Source organism: Oryx dammah, unplaced genomic scaffold (assembly GCF_014754425.2).
Source record: "Oryx dammah isolate SB20612 unplaced genomic scaffold, SCBI_Odam_1.1 HiC_scaffold_28, whole genome shotgun sequence".
NCBI classification, from domain to species: domain Eukaryota; kingdom Metazoa; phylum Chordata; class Mammalia; order Artiodactyla; family Bovidae; genus Oryx; species Oryx dammah.
In genome coordinates, this window is record NW_024070212.1 from 51,982,487 (window position 1) to 52,003,020 (window position 20,534).

At 40.9% G+C, this 20,534-nt stretch overlaps 1 protein-coding gene across 1 annotated transcript in view; it reads right to left on the reverse strand.

Moving 5' to 3' along the window:
* LRRC8C (leucine rich repeat containing 8 VRAC subunit C) overlaps positions 1 to 20,454 on the reverse strand; it is an 87,689-nt gene extending 67,235 nt beyond the window's left edge. The window contains exon 1 of the mRNA XM_040232361.1: positions 20,200 to 20,454. The gene's annotated coding sequence lies outside the window, so the exon portion shown is untranslated. The remainder of the gene's footprint in view (positions 1 to 20,199) is intronic.
* Between the last annotated feature and the right edge of the window lie 80 nt (positions 20,455 to 20,534).

Below are 20,534 nucleotides of genomic sequence, written 5' to 3' on the forward strand. Positions count from 1 at the left end.
ACCATTCATGGAATATGCCTAAAAGTGCTCCCAAACTGCAGTGTCCTCTTTGAAACATTTGAAATTCTTAGTGAAAGTTGTTGTCAAGCTAGAGTTCAACATCCCACCAAACTAACTTCCAAATCTGAAAGTAGAATAAATAATATATTTCTGATACTGAAAAGTTCAGAAAACTCAGCTTTATTATGCATTCTTTCTTTTAAAGGTACTGAGGGATGTAAAGGCAAAAAAAGTTTCTCTCTTGAATTCTGGACATATATCCAGCTGGTAACTTGACATTTACAATTGGATGTTGAATAGGCATTTAAAAATAAGTAAGGCCAAAACAGAATTCACTTCAACTCTAAATCTGCTGTCCCCACAATCTTCTACATTACGGTTCCCCTGGTTTAAAACCTTGAAGCTAATTTTGACTTCTTCATCTTGCACCCAGGTGTATTCTGTCAGCAAAGCCTAATGGTTCAACTTTTAAACTATATCCAGAATCTGACCATTTCTCATTAATTACCCTGCCAGTTATAGTCCCAACCACAGTACATCTCATGTGCTTTTTTTGCAGCAGTCTCCATGTTTCCATCCTTTTCTCTTACTGTCTAGTCTGTACCATTTTATTTTTCCTCAACATGTGCCTTTTTAGAAAGTCAGTGAGGTCAAAACTATTCCTGTACGAATACTACACGTGATTTGCCTTTTTAACTCACATTCCCTGGTGAGTGCATAGAGTTTTCTTGAGGCTATATGAAGCCAGTGAATATACTGAATGCCAGGCATTAAAGACACGTGTAACAATATAAGACAATGACATTGTCTTTCTTTGGGGGAAAATGCAGTTATTTTCATAAAAATACATTATGTGTGTTAACATGTTTTCTTGTTATTTTAAAATAAGTTAATAAAAACTTAACAGTTTTAAATTTCTCTTTGTCATCCCATGGACTGTAGCCCGCCAGGCTTCTCTATCCATGGACTTTTCCAGGCAAGAATACTTGAATGGGTAGCCATTCACTTCTCCAGGGGATCTTCCCAACCCAGGGATCAAACCTGGGTCTCCTGCACTGCAGGCAGATTCTTTACTGTCTGAACTACCAGGGGAGCCCAATATAGTAAATATTTAGAGGTATAACCCATGTAAAGCTCTTTGGGAGTCTTCAACAATACTTTAAGATTACAAAAGCACTGAAGCCACTGGCTAATGGCTTCTCTATACTGCAACCAGAGTGATCCTTCTAAAACTCAAGTCATATGGAACTACCCTGTGGTCCAATGGTTAAGAATCCTCTTCCAATGCAGGGGATGTGGGTTTGATCTCTGGTCAGGGAACTAAGATCCCATGTGCCACAGAACAACAAAGTCTGTGTGCCTCAACTACTGAGCACTTGCACCCTAGAACCTGCACACCACAACCAGAGAGAAGCCCACGAATTCCGACAAAGATCCCGCACGCTGCAAGGAAGACGTGACACAGTCAAATAAATAAATACATATAATAAATAAACGAAATCGACCCTCAGTTGCTCAGAACCCTCTAGTGGCCCCTCACTGCACTCACAGAGAGGAGGACACACACTCCATGAGCCTACAGTCTCCTCTCCTAATAGCTACTCCTCTCCCCAGTGCCTTCCATCCACACTGGCTTCCTTGCTGTTGGCCCATCAGGCCAAGGATATGCCTTCGTGTTTGCTGTTGTCTTTCTCGGCTCTCTCTCTCTTCAGATACGGATGGCTCCCTCCCTTCCTCCAGGTCTCTGCCTTATGAGCCATATTTTTATTGGTTCTCTTTCCAGATATTTAAATACTTGTGAATATTTCCCTGTTCTTCTATGGTAGTACTACCCCTTATCTTTGCCACACAGATATTTGTTTACCCTACCACATCTGTTACAGAGTATGTTATGAAAGATAGTGGCTGGTCTTTAATTTCCTCAAAGGAGAGCAGATCAGCTGGTGGGTTGCACCCAGTATGGTCTTCAAAACACATGGCTGATCTCAAGGGATTATCTGTCTAAACCTTCAGGCAAGAGCATACTCAACGCAGGACAGAGAGCCCCAACTCTGTTCAATTTTTAAACAAAGACACAGCCTCTATGAAAATTTGTGGCAAGTCTGATGACTTGGTGTCAGCAAATTCTTTTTAAATTCTTATGCTGAAAGTTAAGCTTCTATCTCTTTTCAAAAGAGATATACAATCACTCTTTAGGTTCAACTGAAGATCCCTTTATACCACTGGAAGTAATTATTCAATTTCTCCTTGTATTCCTCATTTTGGCTGAAATAGCCCAGGTCCTTTCATTTTTTCCACATAGATTTTGCTTTTCCAATCTTCTAATCCTCTTTGTGATGGTCTTTTGACTCTTTTCCAAGTTTTTCATCTTCCTATTTGTGTAGTCCTAAATTGTAATATTAATAATGTGGTATCAAAAGAATCCTAGAGTCTACTTTTATTGTAATCCATTGTATGTTTTTAATATATACTAATACATTGCCTTATAAATGAAAAAGTGTGTCAAATCTGTTTGTGTAATATAACTTCCAACCTCCTCCCAGAAAGAAATTAATATTCCTGATACAATGCTTAATTAAATTATTCTAATAAACTTTAACGACATTAAGATATTCTAGGAGATTAGTTACCAACCCAAGCAGTTGATAAATTGTCAACCACGAGTTTAGTAGCCTTTAACCAAATATTATTTTTTTTCTAATGTTGAATCTAACACTTTTCTAACCATTCTCTTTTCCTATAAAATATCCCTACGAAGAGCAAATCTTTGAATCAGCCTACTAGAGAGATTTTTTTAAAAAACACCAGTGATAAGTCATCAACCAAGAGTTTAGTAGCCTTTAACCAAATACTACTTTCTTTTGATGTTGAATCTAACACTTCTCTAACCATTTTATTTTCCTATAAAATGTTCCTAGGAAGAGCAAAGCTTTGAATTAGCCTACTAGAGAGCTTTAAAAAAAAACAAAACAAAACACCAGGAAATCTATTGTAATTCTTCGATACATGCTAACAAGAAAATTATCATTTTTTTTTAATGCAGGCCTCAGTAAACTTACTCTATAGAGGGAAAGTGAAAGTGAAAGTCCCGTTGCTCAGCTCTGTCTGACTCTTTGCCACCCCCATGGACTGTAGCCTACCAGGCTCTTCTGTCCACAGAATTCTCCAGGTCAGAATACTGGAGTGGGTAGCCGTTCCCTTCTCCAGGAGATCTCCCTAACCCAGGGATTGAACCCAGGTCTCCCACATTGCAGGCAGATTCTTTACCATCTGAGCCACCAGGAAAGCTTTACAGATAGAGAGGTAGTAAATATTTAGGCCTTATATATCACATCTGGTCTATGTTATATATTCTTTAAAATTTCTTTAAACAACCCTCCAAAAATGTAAAAACCAATCTCAGCAAGCAGGCCATATAAAAACAGGTTGCAGACACAAGCTACACAGCCCATAGTTTGCTGATTTTTGTTGTCACGGTTCTTGGAGGTCCCATGGAGATGGACTCATCGCAAAACAGCAGCCACTGGATCAAGGAACTTCATGGCATGTACACTATTGAGATCCCTTGTTTCTCTTCCTGAGCCTGGAGTATTTTTTTGCTGATCTACAGCAATTTTATCTCTTGAATGTCAAAGTCTGGTGGCCACCTGAAAAGGACTCTTGTTCCACTGGGTTTACAATGATTTACTATCTGAATTGAGAGCTTGGAGAGCAGTCTGGACCATAAGAATTGGTTAAACTTGGGGTTGGAGTTAAAGAACTCCTCCCCAAGATGAGATCAGAGAGGTATTTTGATATTTGAGTGACGTAAAGGACTCCCAAGAGAAGGAGTCAAATGTAGAATCCAAAGTTTCCATGCCATATTTTAAATTTGAGAATTTCACTGACCAGTGTTTTGAATTTGACACACTCCACAGCCAAATCTCTGTTATAATACTAAGAAAAACAAAAGCCCTTCAAAAGGAAGCTGAAGATGAACAACTATGCATTTTTAGGGGAAAAAAAAAAGTATCTAAAACTTGGAAGTGAGGAAAAAAGAGGGCAGATATCCTTTTATTATACTGCAGAACTGTTTAACTGGCCTACCCATGAATAATTTAGGGAAATATATTTTGTTTGACTTGCTAATTAGTACTAATTACATCCCAGACTTGTAGATTTTTGTTCCGTAGAAAAGAAAACCAAAAACATATGCTTTTTTATTTCCCTGAAGGACATTACCTAGTTTTGTATCTAACCTAGTAATGTTATTCTAACATTCCTTTTTCAAACAGTTCCTGGAATGCTCTTTAAACTAAATGCTTTGCCATCTTACCAGCTTCCTCAATAAGGAGTTGAATAAATCTTTGACAGGTTCATTCTATATTTGAGTCATGTTTAACTTTTTAAAAATTATCCCTTGACAACATTCACAGAAGTCTTATCTTGTGTTTTCTTACAGTGGGTTTGTTTGTGTATATGTTTGCACTTGTATTCACATTCGCCTAACAGTTAAAACACAGTATGCGGGAATTGGTTCAGAGGTTGTTTTGTATATTTGCCTGTTTCTATAGTTATTTACAGTGATCTGTTTTTTTGTTTGTTTGTTTATTTTGTGGTCAGTGAATTCTTTGGCCACTTACTACAACTATACATTTTCCCTTGCTTTGAATATCTCTAAGAATGAAGGTTAAGTGGTCAGAGTTCGTCCTTTTTTCCCCTAGAAAAACACCTCCTTAAATAGATTCATGTTGAAATAAAGGGAGAAGGGGAAATCTGCTTGGATGATTTCATAAGGCTGTGTAGTAAAGAGTAAAGGGGAATTTCTGTCAGGAATTGGTCTGACAGTGGATTAAAAGAATAGTTCAAATAGATAAAAAAAGATAGAATCTACAATTTAAAAAGACAGCCCCTCTCTCACTCTCCTGGGCAAAAGAGTAGTGCCTGAAAGAACGTTAGCCAAGGAAAGGTGTTTTACTTTTAAAAGTGCCTTTCCCTCTTTCCAGAGGGAAATTAACAGGACTGTAAAGACTAAAATGAATTCACATATCCCAAGCAGGAGGTAATAAACATATATACCTAGAATAAGGAAACACAAAAAATATTCACCACTGTCTTACAACAAAAAGAAGAAAAATGCACAAAAAGGAAGTTTGGAGGTAACGGGTAGAATTGTCAGTAAGGATGAGGAACTAAAACCTATGCAAATAGCTTTCTGGTCACCCTTCAACAGCTCTTTCTATATTTCTCAATCAGAATGTTTAATTCAAAGAGATTTAGCAAAGATTTATAGTACTCTGCACTGAATTACATAAAATTCAAAGTTCAATTGATATTCCTGATAATGAGTACTCAGGACAAATTTAACTATTTTCTTAAATTTCACTAAAAGACAGTTAAAAGTCTTAGCCCCGATTTTATTCTAGATTGGGAGAAAATGAAAAAATTATACCTCATTTATACCATAGTGTTAAACACACAGACACCAGATAACCCAGCAATTCCACCTCTACACAGATCTACCTAACAGAAATCAAAACGTGTATCCACACAACTTGTATGAGTGTTCATAGGAGCCTTACTCCTCACAGCCTCAAAGTGGAAGCAACATGAATGAATGCCCATTAATTGAAGAATGTAAAAGGAAATATGGTATACCCCTATAATGGAATATTATTTGGTAATTAAAAGGAATGTTGTACTGATACAGGCTACAACTCAGATGAATCTTAAATATATGCTAAGTGAAAGAAGCCAGTCACAAAAGATTACATATAACATGATATCATTTACTGAAATTTCTACAACAAGCAAATCTATAGAGACTGAGGACAGACAGCTGCCTAGAGCTTGGGAGAAGAAATGGAGGTATGTTGGGGAGTGATAGTTTATGGGTACAGATTTTTTTGGGGAGGTGATGAAAATGTTCTAAAACAGACTATAGTAATGGTTGTACAATTCTGTAATTATTCTAAAAACCACTGAATTATATACTTAAAAATAATAAGTGTTATAGAAGGTGGGTTATATCTCAATAAAGCTGTTAAAATGTATTTTAGTTCCTGCATGACTGACTTGTTCTCTGATAGGATGCTTGTTTAACTGGAAGTTACTAACTTCTTTGTATTTGTCTCATGAAAGTGAAACTGAAATTGTTAGTCACTCAGTCATGTCCAACCCTTTGCGACCCCGTGGACTGTAGTCTGCAAAACCCCTCTGCCCATGGAATTCTCTGGGCAAGAATACTGGAGTAGGTTGCCATTCCTTTCTCCAGGAGATCTATCTTCCCAACCTAGGGATCGAACCTGGGTTTCTCACATTGCTGGCAGATTCTTTACCGTCTGAACCACCAGGGCAGACGTGTTCAGATCATTTTTGTTGTTGTTGCTGAGAATTATGTTTTATTTGGCATATAAAACTGAGAACGCAGCATCTCAGATAGTTCTGAGAGACAGCTCCCCAGATCATTATTTACACTAAAAATTTATGTCTTTGAACATATGCTCAACAACACTGAATTATAATTAGTGCCAGTTTATTTAATGGTTGTTGTACTCCTACAGCAATGTGAAACCATGAAATGTCATATTTCTCTGATACATTCTAATATGAACTGTGATTATATCATTTTTAAATGGCAGTATAAACTGTAATTAATGACAATTAATATGAAGACTTAGGACTAATAATTAATTAATGAACAATCTTTGGCAAATAATATATGATAGTTTAACCAATGTATAATATCTATACATAAATATAATTTGTTCTTTATAACATTTAAACAATAATACTATGATTATAACATGCTTTGTAAAATTTATTTTATCTTAAGAACTGAAGTGTAACACTTTAAATACTGTCGTCCACCATTGTTTAGCTTATGTGATTTACATGAAAAATAATACACTGAAATAAAATTAACTGTTTTTAATTAGCTTAATAGAATAGGTAACTGGTAACTCAGAAAAAACTTTTCCCAATATGAAGATGTAAAATTATTATTTACCATATATTCTACCTAATTGACAAAAGATATTTTTTCCCTCACTCAAACCAAATGTGTTCTTTCAGAAGGGGCAATTAGCTTTCCTGCTTTGGGGCTGCTTTTTGAAATTTCACAATCATAAATAACTAAAAGCAAACAAGCAGAACAATAAGAGATTCCTGGACTCTAAAGAAATTAAAATTCTGAGATTTCTTAAACACTTTCTTAATTGTAGTTAATAAGCCAGTGACCCATATGGCCTTCTCTTATTACTGGGCATCTGTATTCTTATCTGACAACATTTAAAAATGTTGGTTTAAGATTGTTTCTAATTTGGAGCAATAAAAAAGGAGCAATTTTTTTGTAATATTCAAAACATGCTTGAGACACATTAGATAGCCTCTGCTGCTGCTGCTGCTAAATTGCTTCAGTCATGTCCGACTCTGTGCGACTCCACAGACGGCAGCCCACCAGGCTCCGCTGTCCCTGGGATTCTCCGCAGGAACACTGGAATGGGTTGCCATTTCCTTCTCCAATGCATGAAAGTGAAAAGTGAAAGAGAAGTCGCTCAGTCGTGTCCAACTCTTCGTGACCCCATGGACTGCAGCCTACCAGGCTCCTCGGTCCATGGGATTTTCCAGGCAAGGGTACTGGAGTGGGTTGCCATTGCCTTCTCCTAGACAGCCTCTAGATAACACCAAAGGTGTGCTCCCTCTCCTATAATCCAGGATGCGGTACTCACAAGTAAAAGAGATGCTGGAAATAATTAGTTTTAATTGATTTGCTCCTTAAATTCCTTAATTAGGGCAACAGTAGGCTGTTCTGTTTATTGCAGTCACATTATGGGGAGAGCTGTTAAGTAAAAAAGTTAAATAAAATGTTATTAATGTGATTATGTTATTAGATACCCTTTCAGGGTAAGTAAAATCATCTTCAAATTCAGGTACAAGGGCTGACTGAAAGTTACTGACAACAGATTTATTTCAAAGATTTTGTCTCTAAATTTTAAATACCCACATCTTAATTAGAGATGACTGTGGCATTTATCTTTAGCTGTTGTTTGTAGATTCCTTGGGATATGGAATCCTAATTTCAAACACAAAGTCTGTATGTAGACATACTTTTACTTCTTCCTTTCCAATCTTTATGTCCTCAATTTTTTTCATCCTTATTGTACTGGCTAGTCTCCTACAAAATACGGTATAATGCTAAAGGGGGAGAAGACTTGTCTCTGGAAACCAGCTAAAGAGCTAATCAGTTAACTGTCAACTGTTAGGCAAGAATCCAATGACCTTGAACCCACATTTTTTATCTAGCCTAACAATAATATCTAACCATCCACTATGCTTATAAAATGTCCCTAGTCAGGATGAATTTTTAAACTACTTCTGACCTACCCGAAGTCTTTTACATGAAAGACTAAAATAAAACTGTAACACAGACTCAAAAATGATTTGTCCAGAAAGTGTTTTCTAACAGTTTCTTCAGTCTACTAGTTATCCATCACCATCTCCATAGGATTGACTTTACTTTTGCCCTAATGGCATGCAGTTAGTCTTTGTCCATCTTGCATTTCATTCATTTATTCATTCAACAAATATTTAGTGATCCTTTGCGAACATATTAGTTACTATTCTAAATATTGGTGATATAGAAATGAACACAACAAAACAAACAGAAGTCTAGTATATTTTATGTTTGGTTTATTTATTTTTCTTCAAGGTACAATCCTATAATTTCCTTAAGTGAATTTCAGTGCTCAGTTTTTACTATTTCCTTCATTTTTATTTTATTTTGCTAAGCTCATTTCCAACTTGCTTCAACACTACATTACGCACCATGGGGCCACATACAGAAATATAAGATACATGTTATACCATCAGCTCCTTAGATAAAATGCTTAAACACTCAACAAAGATCCAAGCCCTAGCACACCCCTAGTGCTAGCTCCTCAACTTTCACCATTTTCTGGTTACAGGGGTCTACCTAGCTGTGCATTAACTAGAAAGGCATTTTTGTGTGCTATATATAGTATTTCCTAACTTTGCTGATGGGAAATTATCCTGGACCTTGCTAATTTCAGGGCACATAGTATAAATTAGCTTGAAGGTATTTTCCTAATGAAGCTATTCTCATAGTTACTTTTAAAAATCAAGGTGTTATTAGCTAAATGACCCCCAAAGTATTTTTCCAGAAGCTGGATTTATAGGTTATACCATTCCTATTTAAAAAAAGATATTTGAATCTGTTTCTAATTTTACTACATTCCTAAGGTATTCGAGAAAGAGTAGTTAGTAATTGGTATTGATTACTGGACCCATGAGTTTTCATCTATTTAGATTATGTAATGACTTTTATTTAGGATTTGTTTTGATGTTCTGACTTCATGTTTTATACAATACTCCAAATTTCCAATGACATATAGAAATATTTCTGTGTACATATGTCACGACCCTATTAAGAAGAATAACTTCTAATTACACTCTTAAATTTCTAGAATTTAAAATAACAGAAAGGGATATACTGTAAGATGGCAGGTTAGAAACTTTACTGCAAAATGTATCATTAAGTGTTTATTCCACAACTGTTTCCTGAGCAGCTCTGTTCCAGTCATGTGCAGGTGCTGTGGATACAGAAGTGAACAAGACCAATATGGCCAAATGGCCTCTGCCCTCATGGGACTTTCAGTGCAGCTCTAAAAATCAAACAAAGAGAAAAGATGTGGAAAACAAAGATATTTCTGAAGCCTTGAGGGGAAAGGAGAGGGGGAAAGAACAATATGGGTAAAATAACAGCTGAAAGAAGAAGGTGAGTTGTGGCGGAGGAAGGAGCATGCAAAGGCTGTGTGTGTATGTGCTCAGTGGTGTCTAACTCTTTGCAACCCCATGGACCACAGCCCACCAGCACCCTCTGTCCACGGAATTCTCCAGGCAAGAACACTGGAGTGGGTTGCTATTTCCTTCTCCAGGGGATCTTCTTGACCCAGGGATCAAACCCTCAGCTCTTGTGTCTCCTGCACTGGCAGGTGGATTCTTTACCACTAGAGCAACCTGGGAAGCCCACAGCCTCCAAATGCCAAAAGAAGCCAGTATATCAAGAAACCAAGCTCCTCTAACCCCCAAAGCTCTGAGATTCTATGTCAGAAGCCCAGGCGTATGCTCCCTATGGAACAGCATGGAAACAAACATGAAAAAGCTAAGAGTGACTTCAGAAGTCCCACCCCCACCACCAAATATCTACTTGTTGTGAGTTAAGATTTCTTTGATAGGGAATACAGCCTTTCATAATAATAAACAACTGCCATGAAATGCAAATGCTCTAATAAAGACAAACTAATTTATACTCATTAAAACTGAACAATCACAAGAATGAATGGTTAGTATCAGAGCCTTCGCAGCATTACAGAAGTCAGTAAATAAAAGATGTGGCACATTTAAAGTCTGGGGAGGGTTTCCCATCCCTGAAACAAAAGAATGCAGGCAGAGGCAGGTCTGGAAGATAACTTAATGAATGTAATAATGTTGCCAAGGTGAAACTGGTACAAGTGGGAGATATATTTTTACAAATACATTTCAGCTTAAGAGCCAATGAAATATGATTTCTTATAAAGGAAAAATGTGTATGTATACACCGTTCTCCATGTCTTTTAGCTCCACATGGCTCGTTTGTGATTTTCAAACGTAATCTAGAATCATGTCCCTCCATTTGCTCTCAATAGGGGGGCAATCTTGTCCCCGTCAAACACTTGGTCTCCTGTGTGCTATGCTTAGTTGCTCAGTTGTGTACAACTCTTTGTGACCCCATGGAGCGTAGCCCTCTAGGCTCCTGTGTCTGTGGGGATTCTTCAGGCAAGAATACTGGAGTGGGTTACTGGGTCTGCAGGGCAGAGTAAAAGAACCTTCAGGTTGTAGCCTGCCAACAGGCCACAGCACCTAAGGGGGTAGACAGGGTATCTGTGACATTACAATGTATCTAAAAATATGTATCTCTGGAAGGAGGGGAGGCATGAACTAAAGGTTGAGAAATGCTTCCCTAAGAGCTTCATTACTCTCTCTTGTGCTTCTAGCCTTTGGGCAGTGTTTGAGTTCAGCCAAAATAACTTTCCTCCTTGCTCTTCCTTCCCACCCATCTCCAGTAAGGACAGAGCTTTCATTCTTCTGAGCTCTTTAAAGAATCTATAGTTCTCCTGGATGCCTCTGACCTTAAATACCCAGTCATCTGGAACACTTTCAGTTGTTTCCCTAAGCTTTACAACAGTTTTCTTAAAACTGGTTCTTGAATTTTGCCTTTTTCTCTTTTCTTAACTGTATTTGTTTTCTGAATATTACCATGTCTCTACTGACTGCCATTCACAGACTATAGAATCATATTCTAAAAGGACAATCAATCCAACACCAGAAAAGGATTTTAAATTCACTCCCTGAACTTGTGACAGTGCGTTACACTTTTAAGTGGGTAGCCCAGGCTATTTTTTTGTTTCACGCCTGATATTGGAAAAGAGTTCAGGTATTCTCTACCTTTTAATATGTTTAGGAGTTTTTCACTATATTTGCCGAACTATCTACTTTACATAAAGCTCTGAGATTACCCTCTTGCCCTTCTGTGACTGTGCTGAGAGCGAATGGGAGTACATTATTATTCTAGGTATTCGAGGCCACACTAGTTTCCTCTCTCGCCCATCTTGACTCCACAGTCTCTTTCCTATTTCTATAATCCAGGAATGACCCATATCTAGCAGACTTATTATTAATAATAAATAATGGTATTTGTTATTATTGTCTTAGGGTGCTATAGTGTGTGATATATATATATACACACATACACACAGAGACATATATATAGAGAGAATATAGCATAGTATAGTAATATTATAGTGTTTCACTTCTTTTACCTGTTCCTTTAAAATTTTTCCACCTCTGATATTTGTGGTGAGACTATCTGGGTCTTTTCCCCATGCTAATTCTCTCATAATTCTAACAGAAGCAGAAGATATTAAGAGGTGACAAGAATACACAGAAGAACTGTACAAAAAAGATCTTCATGACTCAGATAATCATGATTGTGTGATCACTCACCTAGAGCCAGACATCCTGGAATGTGAAGTCAAGTGGGCCTTAGGAAGCATCACTACGAACAAAGCTAGTGGAGGTGATGGAATTCCAGTGGAGCTACTTCAAATCCTGAAAGATGATGCTGTGAAAGTGCTGCACTCAATATGCCAGCACATTTGGAAGACTCAGCAATGGCCACAGGACTGGAAAAGGTCAGTTTTCATTCCAATCCCAAAGAAATGCAGTGCCAAAGAATGCTCAAACTACCGCACAATTGCACTCATCTCACATGCTAGTTAAGTAATGCTCAAAATTCTCCAAGCCAGGCTTCAGCAATACGTGCACCATGAACTTCCAGATGTTCATGCTGGTTTTAGAAAAGGCAGAGGGACCAGAGATCAAATTGCCAACATCTGCTGGATCATGGAAAAAGCAAGAGAGTTCCAGAAACACATCTATTTCTGCTTTATTGACTATGCCAAAGCCTTTGACTGTGTGGATCACAATAAACTGTGGAAAATTCTGAAAGAGGTGGGAATACTAGACCACCTAACCTGCCTCTTGGGAAATCTGTATGCAGGTCAGGAAGCAAAAGTTCGAACTGGACATGGAACAACAGACTGGTTCCAAATAGGAAAAGGAGTATGTCAAGGCTGTATATTGTCACCCTGCTTATTTAACTTCTATGCAGAGTACATCATGAGAAACGCTGGGCTGGAAGAAGCACAAGGTGGAATCAAGATTGCCGGGAGAAATATCAATAACCTCAGATATGCAGATGACACCACCCTTATGGCAGAAAGTGAAGAGGAGCTAAAAAGCCTCTTGATGAAAGTGAAAGAGGAGAGTGAAAAAGTTGGCTTAAAGCTCAACATTCAGAAAACGATGATCATGGCATCCGGTCCCATCACTTTATGGGAAATAGATGGCGAAACAGTGGAAACAGTGTCAGACTTTATTTTTTTGGGCTCCAAAATCACTGCAGATGGTGACTGCAGCCATGAAATTAAAAGACGTTTACTTCTTGGAAGAAAAGTCATGACCAACCTAGATAGCATATTCAAAAGCAGAGACGTTACTTTACTGACTAAGGTCCGTCTAGTCAAAGCTATGGTTTTTCCAGTAGTCATGTATGGATGTGAGAGTTGGACTGTGAAGAAGGCTGAGCGCCGAAGAATTGATGCTTTTGAACTGTGGTGTTGGAGAAGACTCTTGAGAGTCCCTTGGACTGCAAGGAAATCCAACCAATCCATTCTGAAGGAGATCAGCCCTGGGATTTCTTTGGAAGGAATGATGCTAAAGCTGAAACTCTAGTACTTTGGCCACCTTATGCGAAGAGTTGACTTATTGGAAAAGACTTTGATGCTGGGAGGGATTGGGGGCAAGAGGAGAAGGGGACGACAGAGGATGAGATGGCTGGATGGCATCATGGACTCGATGGACGTGAGTCTGAGTGAACTCCGGGAGTTGGTGATGGACAGGGAGGCCTGGCATGCTGCAATTCATGGGGTCGCAAAGAGTCGAACATGACTGAGCGACTGAACTGAACTGACGGTTTTTACAGTAGTCATGTATGGATATGAGAGCTGACCTATAAAGAAAGCTGATTGCCAAAGAATTGATGCTTTTGAACTGTGGTGTTGGAGAAGATTCTTGAGAGTCCCTTGGACTGCAAGGAGATCCATCAGTCCATGCTAAAGGAGATTAGACCTGGGTGTTCATTGGAAGGACTGATGTTAAAGCTGAAACTCCAATACTTTGGCCACCTGATGAAAAGAGCTGACTCTTTTGCAAAGACCCTGATGCTGGGAAAGATTGAGGGCAGGAGGAGAAGGGGACGACAGAGGATGAGATAGTTGGATGGCATCACCGATTCAATGGACGTGAGTTTTGTTAAACTCCGGGAGTAGGTAATGGACAGGGAGGCCTGGTGTGCTGCGATTCATGGGATTGCAAAAAGTTGGATACGACTGAGTGACTGGTTTGTTCTCTCATGAAAGTAAATTTGATTGTATCCTCCATACTGTGCCATGATTAGTCCTATTTTCAACCAAAGGGTTTGAAATCCTCCTTGCTTATTATCTCAACTTTCTCTCTAAGGGAGGTACAGGTATACCTGTTTTTTGAAAGTTTCCTTAATATCACTTCACTTTTATGAAAGACCTATAGTGGTGCCTGTTTTGACTAACTGAAAGAAATCCAAAAAGGATTTTTGCGCTTATGGAAAAGAGAGGCAAAAAGCAAAGCTAGTGTTCAGCACTGGTTTTACAGGAAGCAGAAATACAGAGGCAGGGAACACCCAGGGCAGCAGGGACAGTGGCGCCGCCAAGCTCCTTCCCAGGAACTAGACTCAGCATCTCCACATCAAACCCCATAACTTGAAACAGTATTTGTGAGCATCTGTGCTTTATCTCCATGTATTCTGTGCATTAGTTAGTAAGATGTGTCCTAAGATAACTGTTCCTTCCCTCTATGCTATTTCAGCTTACATAAATTTTCAGAGGAACTCTGCTTGCAGATCATGGGGGAAACCTGCATTTCTTTCCCATAGGTAAATTATAATCCTAATTAAAGAAATCCGTCGGGGTCATTACCCCATCTAAAATGCCAAACTACTCAAATACTGTTGATATACTCAATACATTTACAACCTAATGAGGTTACTATACCACCACAGCAGCAATTGATCAATGAAACATAGCCATCTTACCTGGTACCTAATGGCCAAGGCTTTGAAGAACTGTGGGCTTCCAGTAAATGTAATGCCAGTTAAAGGAGTGAAGAAGGCTGGGATGAACAAGTCTCAGAATAAAGAGGAGGGTGCCACTACTCATGTAACAGAGACAAATAACTTGGGTGTGTTTCCTAATTATTCTGAGGTCTCTCTCTGAATATCTGACTCATCTTTCATGCAGGAAATTGAAACTATGAGCACCGAACAATTGATGCTTTTGAACTGTGGTGTTGGAGAAGACTCTTGAGAGTCCCTTGGACTGTAAGGAGATCCAACCAGTCCATCCTAAAGGAGATCAGTCCTGGGTGTTCTTTGGAAGGACTGATGCTGAAGCTGAAACTCCAATACTTTGGCAACCTCACATGAAGAGCTGACTCATTGGAAAAGACCCTGATGCTGGGAGGGATTGGGGTCAGGAGGAGAAGGGGATGACAGAGGATGAGATGGTTGGATGGCATCACCGACTTGATGGACATGAGTTTAGGTGGACTCCGGGAGTTGGTGATGGGCAGGGAGGCCTGGTGTGCTGCGATTCATGGGGTGGCAAAGAGTTAGACACGACTGAGCGACTGAACTGAACTGATGTTTTATTTGAAGCAAAGCATATAAAGAAACAGAAAAACGTCATTGTCTTCAAAGAGTTTACAGTTTTTGTAGGTTATTACCTAGACAAATAACATTAAAAAATGTAAAAATCATTAGGGGGGATATGTTATCTGAATTATAAGTAAACTGACAAATGATTAAAAATGGAAGGTCTATGGTTCACCTGCTGCTGCCGCTGCTGCCAAGTCGCTTCAGTCATGTCCGACTCTGTGGGACCCCAGAGACAACAGCCCACCAGGCTCCCCCATCCCTGGGATTCTCCAGGCAAGAACACTGGAGTGGGTTGCCATTTTCTTCTCCAATGGCTCACCTAGGAGGTATCATTTAGGTTGGGCCTGGTGGCTCACAGGGTAAAGTGTCTGCCTACAATGCGGGAGACCTGGGTTCAATCCCTGAGTCGGGAAGATCCCCTGGAGAAGGAAATGGCAACCCACTCCAGTACTCTTGCCTGGAAAATCCCATGCACGGAGAAGCCTGATATGCTACAGTCCATGGGGTCACAAAGAGTCGGACATGACTGAGCGACTTCACTTTCACTTTTCACTTGAAGTAGATGCAGAACATCAGCTGGTAGAGACCCGGTGAAGGGTGAGGTATGTGGTGGGGAGATACTAAGATTGCCATGGTGCTCTGAGTGATAAGCAAGGCTGAGATATCAGCCTTGAGATATCAGCCTCTGAGATATCATCAGATATCATCAGCCTCTGAGATACCCAGAGGCAGAAAACAGGATAGTGCATTTGCCAAGATATACAAATTCTGTCCCATTGAAAGATGGCTATTAATATTCTAAAAAATGTGCAGAGTAGGGCAAAGGAAAAACTACATAAGGTGAGTAAATGTTTATAAGTCAAGACTACAAAAACAAGGATTGATTCAAAAGTTAAAGATGCTAAAAAGCAGATAAGGCCTCTATATAAAAGAGTGAATCAATGACAGTGCTGACTAAATGCTAATGCATGTAAAATATACAAATGCAAAGTTAAGCAGAAATTTCCATCAGTGGTAGAATACAGTAATTCTTACCATTTATTAAGCACCTACTAGGTGACAGGACCACATTTGTCCCATGGTGCTAAGTCGCTTCAGTCGTGTCTGACTCTGTGATCCTATGGACTGTAGCCCACCAGACTCTTCTGTCCACGGGATTCTCCAGGCAAAAATACAAGAGTGGGTGGCCATGCCCTCCTCCAGGGCATCTTCCTGACCCAGGGATCAAACTCACTTCTCTTATGTCTCCTGCATTGACAGGCAGATTCTTTACCACTGGTGCCAACTGGGAAGTCCTTTGTCCCATCACATCATGGCAAATAGAAGGGGAAAAAGTAGAAGCAATGACAGATTTTATTTTCTTGGGCTCCAAAATTACTGTGAATGGTGACTGCAGCAATGAAATTAAAGGACGCTTGCTCCTTGGAAGGAAAGCTATGACAAATGTAGACAGTGTATTAACAAGTTAAGACATCACTTTGCCAACAAAGGTCCATATACTCAAAGCTATGGTTTTTCCATTAGTAATGTATGGATGTGAGAGTTAAACCATAAAGAAGGCTGAGCGTCAAAGAATTGATTCTTTCAAACTACGGTGCTGGAGAAGACTCTTGAGTCTCCTGGACAGCAAAGAGATCAAACCAGTCAATTCTAAAAGAAATCAACTCTGAATATTCATTGGAAAGACTGATGCTTAAGCTGAAGATCCAATACTTCAGCCACCTGATGCAAAGAGCTGACTCATTGGAAAAGACCCTGATGTTGGGAAAGACTGAGGGCAGGAGAAGGGGGTGGCAGAGGATGAGATGGTTGGATGGCATTACTGACTCAATGGACATGAGTTTCCGCAAACTCCAGGAGATAGTGAAGGACAGGGAAGCGTGGTGTGCTGCGTCCATGGGATGGCAAAGAGTCGGACACGACTTAGTGACTGAACACACAACACACAGGTTTCAGGAGCTGTCCGTTGTAAGCACTGTTACATTGAATGCACACATGATCCAGCTAGGTAGGCTTCACTTATAAGAAAGCTGTGGCTCAGAGAAGCTCAATAATGTGAATTAGTTGGCACTTGTCCTATGCAATAGAGCCAGAATCTGTACCAGCTTTTCCTATCTTGAGGCCATGCCCTTTACCCCAAACCAGTCTACAATGATTTATATTTTAAGAGACATTAAGTGAATTAACGATACCTGCATCAGGATACATGTCACCTCCTTGGTTACAATATGCTTTCATGAGTATTCTGGGCCTGGAGACATAGCCAGCACTCCAGGGATTGAGTATAAAGTATTTGGGAGTGTGTTGCAGCTCATGAGGGCCTCATTATCATATGAATGAGGATGGCTGATGAGCCGGAGTGAAATGTTCATTAGGTTAAGCTCTAAATCAGTCATTTAATAGACAGCAATGGCAAGAAGAGGGGTTTGGGAAACAGATGGCCCTAATTCCAAATGTGAATTCTGCTATATACCAGAAAACCCTGAACAGGTGACCTGACTTCCTTAATCCCCCATTTCTTCATACAGTCCTTATGGTAAGTTAACAATAAATGTATTTAGGGAAAAAAAAAAGAGAGAGAGAGAGGCAGCTTTGAATAACAAAAAAGTAAATCATTAAGACTAGAGGATTTGGATATATGTATTTGTGTAACAGATTCACTTTGCTGTATATCTGAAACTAAGACAACACTGTAAATCAATTATACCCTAATATAAATTTAAAAAAAAGAAAAGACAACTAGAGGCTTGGCTTCATTCAGGCATTAACTCAGCTGTATGGTCTTGGATAAGTCACACACTCTGAGCCTCTCTCTTCTGTGATGTGTGAATGGCCATCTGCCTTAAGGGTTTGTTGTCAGATTTTGAGATCATGCATGTCAGGCATCTAGTGCAGCCTGTATTACAGTAATGCTCCATACTAAATTATTAACGCCACACTTGGCAAAATAAGTGTGTATTTCCACTCTATTTCTTTTTCAAACTTGGGTTTTACTATGAAGTTATGGTTGACTACAACTTAAGTACAGACTATTAAGAATCATTAACAAATTGGCAAAAATTAGATACTTTTTACACTTTTCAAAACACCTTCCTGAAGTGCCTAGGCCATCTGAGAAAGAAGAGATTAGTACTGTTAACAAAGGCTTTGATCATTTTATTACTAAGAAAGTTGTTAAACATGCTTGCTATCTCTGATCCTGCTGGTGGGTGAGTGGGCCTTATCTGTGGTCAAATCTGTTATGTGAACCATGAAAAGCATCCATCCTTGCAAAGCTGCTCCCCACCTCTCCCTCAAAAGCAAACAAACAATCTGACCTAAAGAGAGTATTTAATCACTCCAAAGTAAAGCCAGTCTGGGTTAGGTCCATGGTCTTCCCTATCTAAGCAAGTCACAAGAAGGCAAATATCACAGATTGGAGCTGTAGACACTTAAATCTGTTACCCATGTCCACAGGTTTATGAATCTGAGCAAATTTTGTAAAGTATTGCTTACCTTTGGGGTTTACACAAATCATTTAAAAATAGAATGTAAAGAAAAATAAAAACTATAAAGCTGACGGCTGAGGTGATGGTACCCTACTGTGCCAAGAGCGTTAAGACCAGTTGCCTACATCTCTCATCTGGACGGCATTTTAATAACTTGTCCATGAAGAAGCCTCCAGTATGCCTTAGGAAACCACTATATACCTGTCCGGAAATGTGACCGTTGGCTAAGGCTACATTTTTTACACAATTGAGAGCTTGTAAGAAATGTGTGACTAAAATAAGCCTTACCATTTCCTTTACCTGTTCCTCCCCCATAAGTCTGCATGAAATAGTCATTCAAATCTCCCTCTGCCCAACGCTGCTGGCACTCACACGGTTTGATGGGTGCTTATTTTTTACTTTAAGGTGGACAGGGACTTGAAAGTGTTTCCTAACCGGTTTGCTGGGAGTTTAAAATGCTTAAAAAGAATTCGAAAGTGAAGTTTGGCCTTAACCCTTTGAAATATCTGTCCTGGGATGTGGGCTAAGTGTCCGTGGCACCCAAAGCTAGGTAGAGAGCAAGGTTTTGAAGGGACTAGAATCCGATGTATACCGTGGGTGGGGGAGGGAAGAACTGGCAGAGGGAGAGAAGAAAGGAATTAGCTCCTACAGAGCACATCCTAAGGTTGCTGAGTAGCTAACTACATCCCTAGCCGTGTCGTCGCTGAGAACCAGCTGGAAAGGGAAAGACCAGCGAGCCTGGGTTTGTGTCGAAAGCAGCGGTCTTGGTCTCAATCGCCGGCCTAGACACCTGGTTTCTGGGGCCCGCGAGATCCAGCGACACCCTCTCTGCCCTCGGGTCCTGCTGGGGAGCAAGCATCGCGCTCTCGTTCCCTTCGGAGACCTAATTCCTCTCTCTCCCCAAAGTGCTAACTTCAGGGGCTCGGGGGTGGTAAGGGAAGAGCAGACCAGTAGGTAAAGACCCTGAGGTCGAAGGGAGGTTTAAGGTTGAAAAGAACGACGATCTCCCCCTGCGTGGCCCCGTTTTCTCCTGGTCCCCCAGCCCCATCCCCCCAAGTCCGCAGAACCTGCCGCGCTGCGCTTGGCGCCAGGCTGGGGTCTCTCCCCCGACGCTGGGCTGCCGCGGAATGGGTGGGGTGAGGATTGGCGGGTCCCCGAGCTCCGGCAGCGGATGGCTCCAGGGACCACACGCCGGGCAGGAGCCCACAGTCCGCCCGCCCGAGAGCCGGGGGAAGGCAGGGACGCGAACGAGGCGGGGCGAGTCGTGGCTCCAGCACACCTGGAGGACCGAGCCGGCGGTCCCCGGCGGGCCGTCCCTCTCCATCGCATCCCGTCCCATCCCTCGGCGGTCCCCGCCCTTACCTCTGGGCGCGAGGGTGCCGGCGGCGAACGGTGCTGGAGAGCGGCGAGCCGTCTCCCGCCTGGGCTCAGCGGCGGCCAGCGGCAGCGGGGTCGCCCGCCGGGCGGCTGCTCATGGCTCGTCGCGCCCCGAAGCACTGCGGCCGCGGCCACGGCGGCGCCTTCCTCCTCGTCCTCTTCGCGGGCTCCGAGCCGGGACGCAGCTAACGCCCCAGCCCCGCAGCCCTCCTCCCCTCCGCCTCCCCCGGCCGCGGACGGAGCCGCCTCCAGCGCCGCCCCGCGAGCGGCCCGGCCAGCGGCAGCCAGCGCCGCCCAGCGCCCGGCCCCGGGGTCGCCGC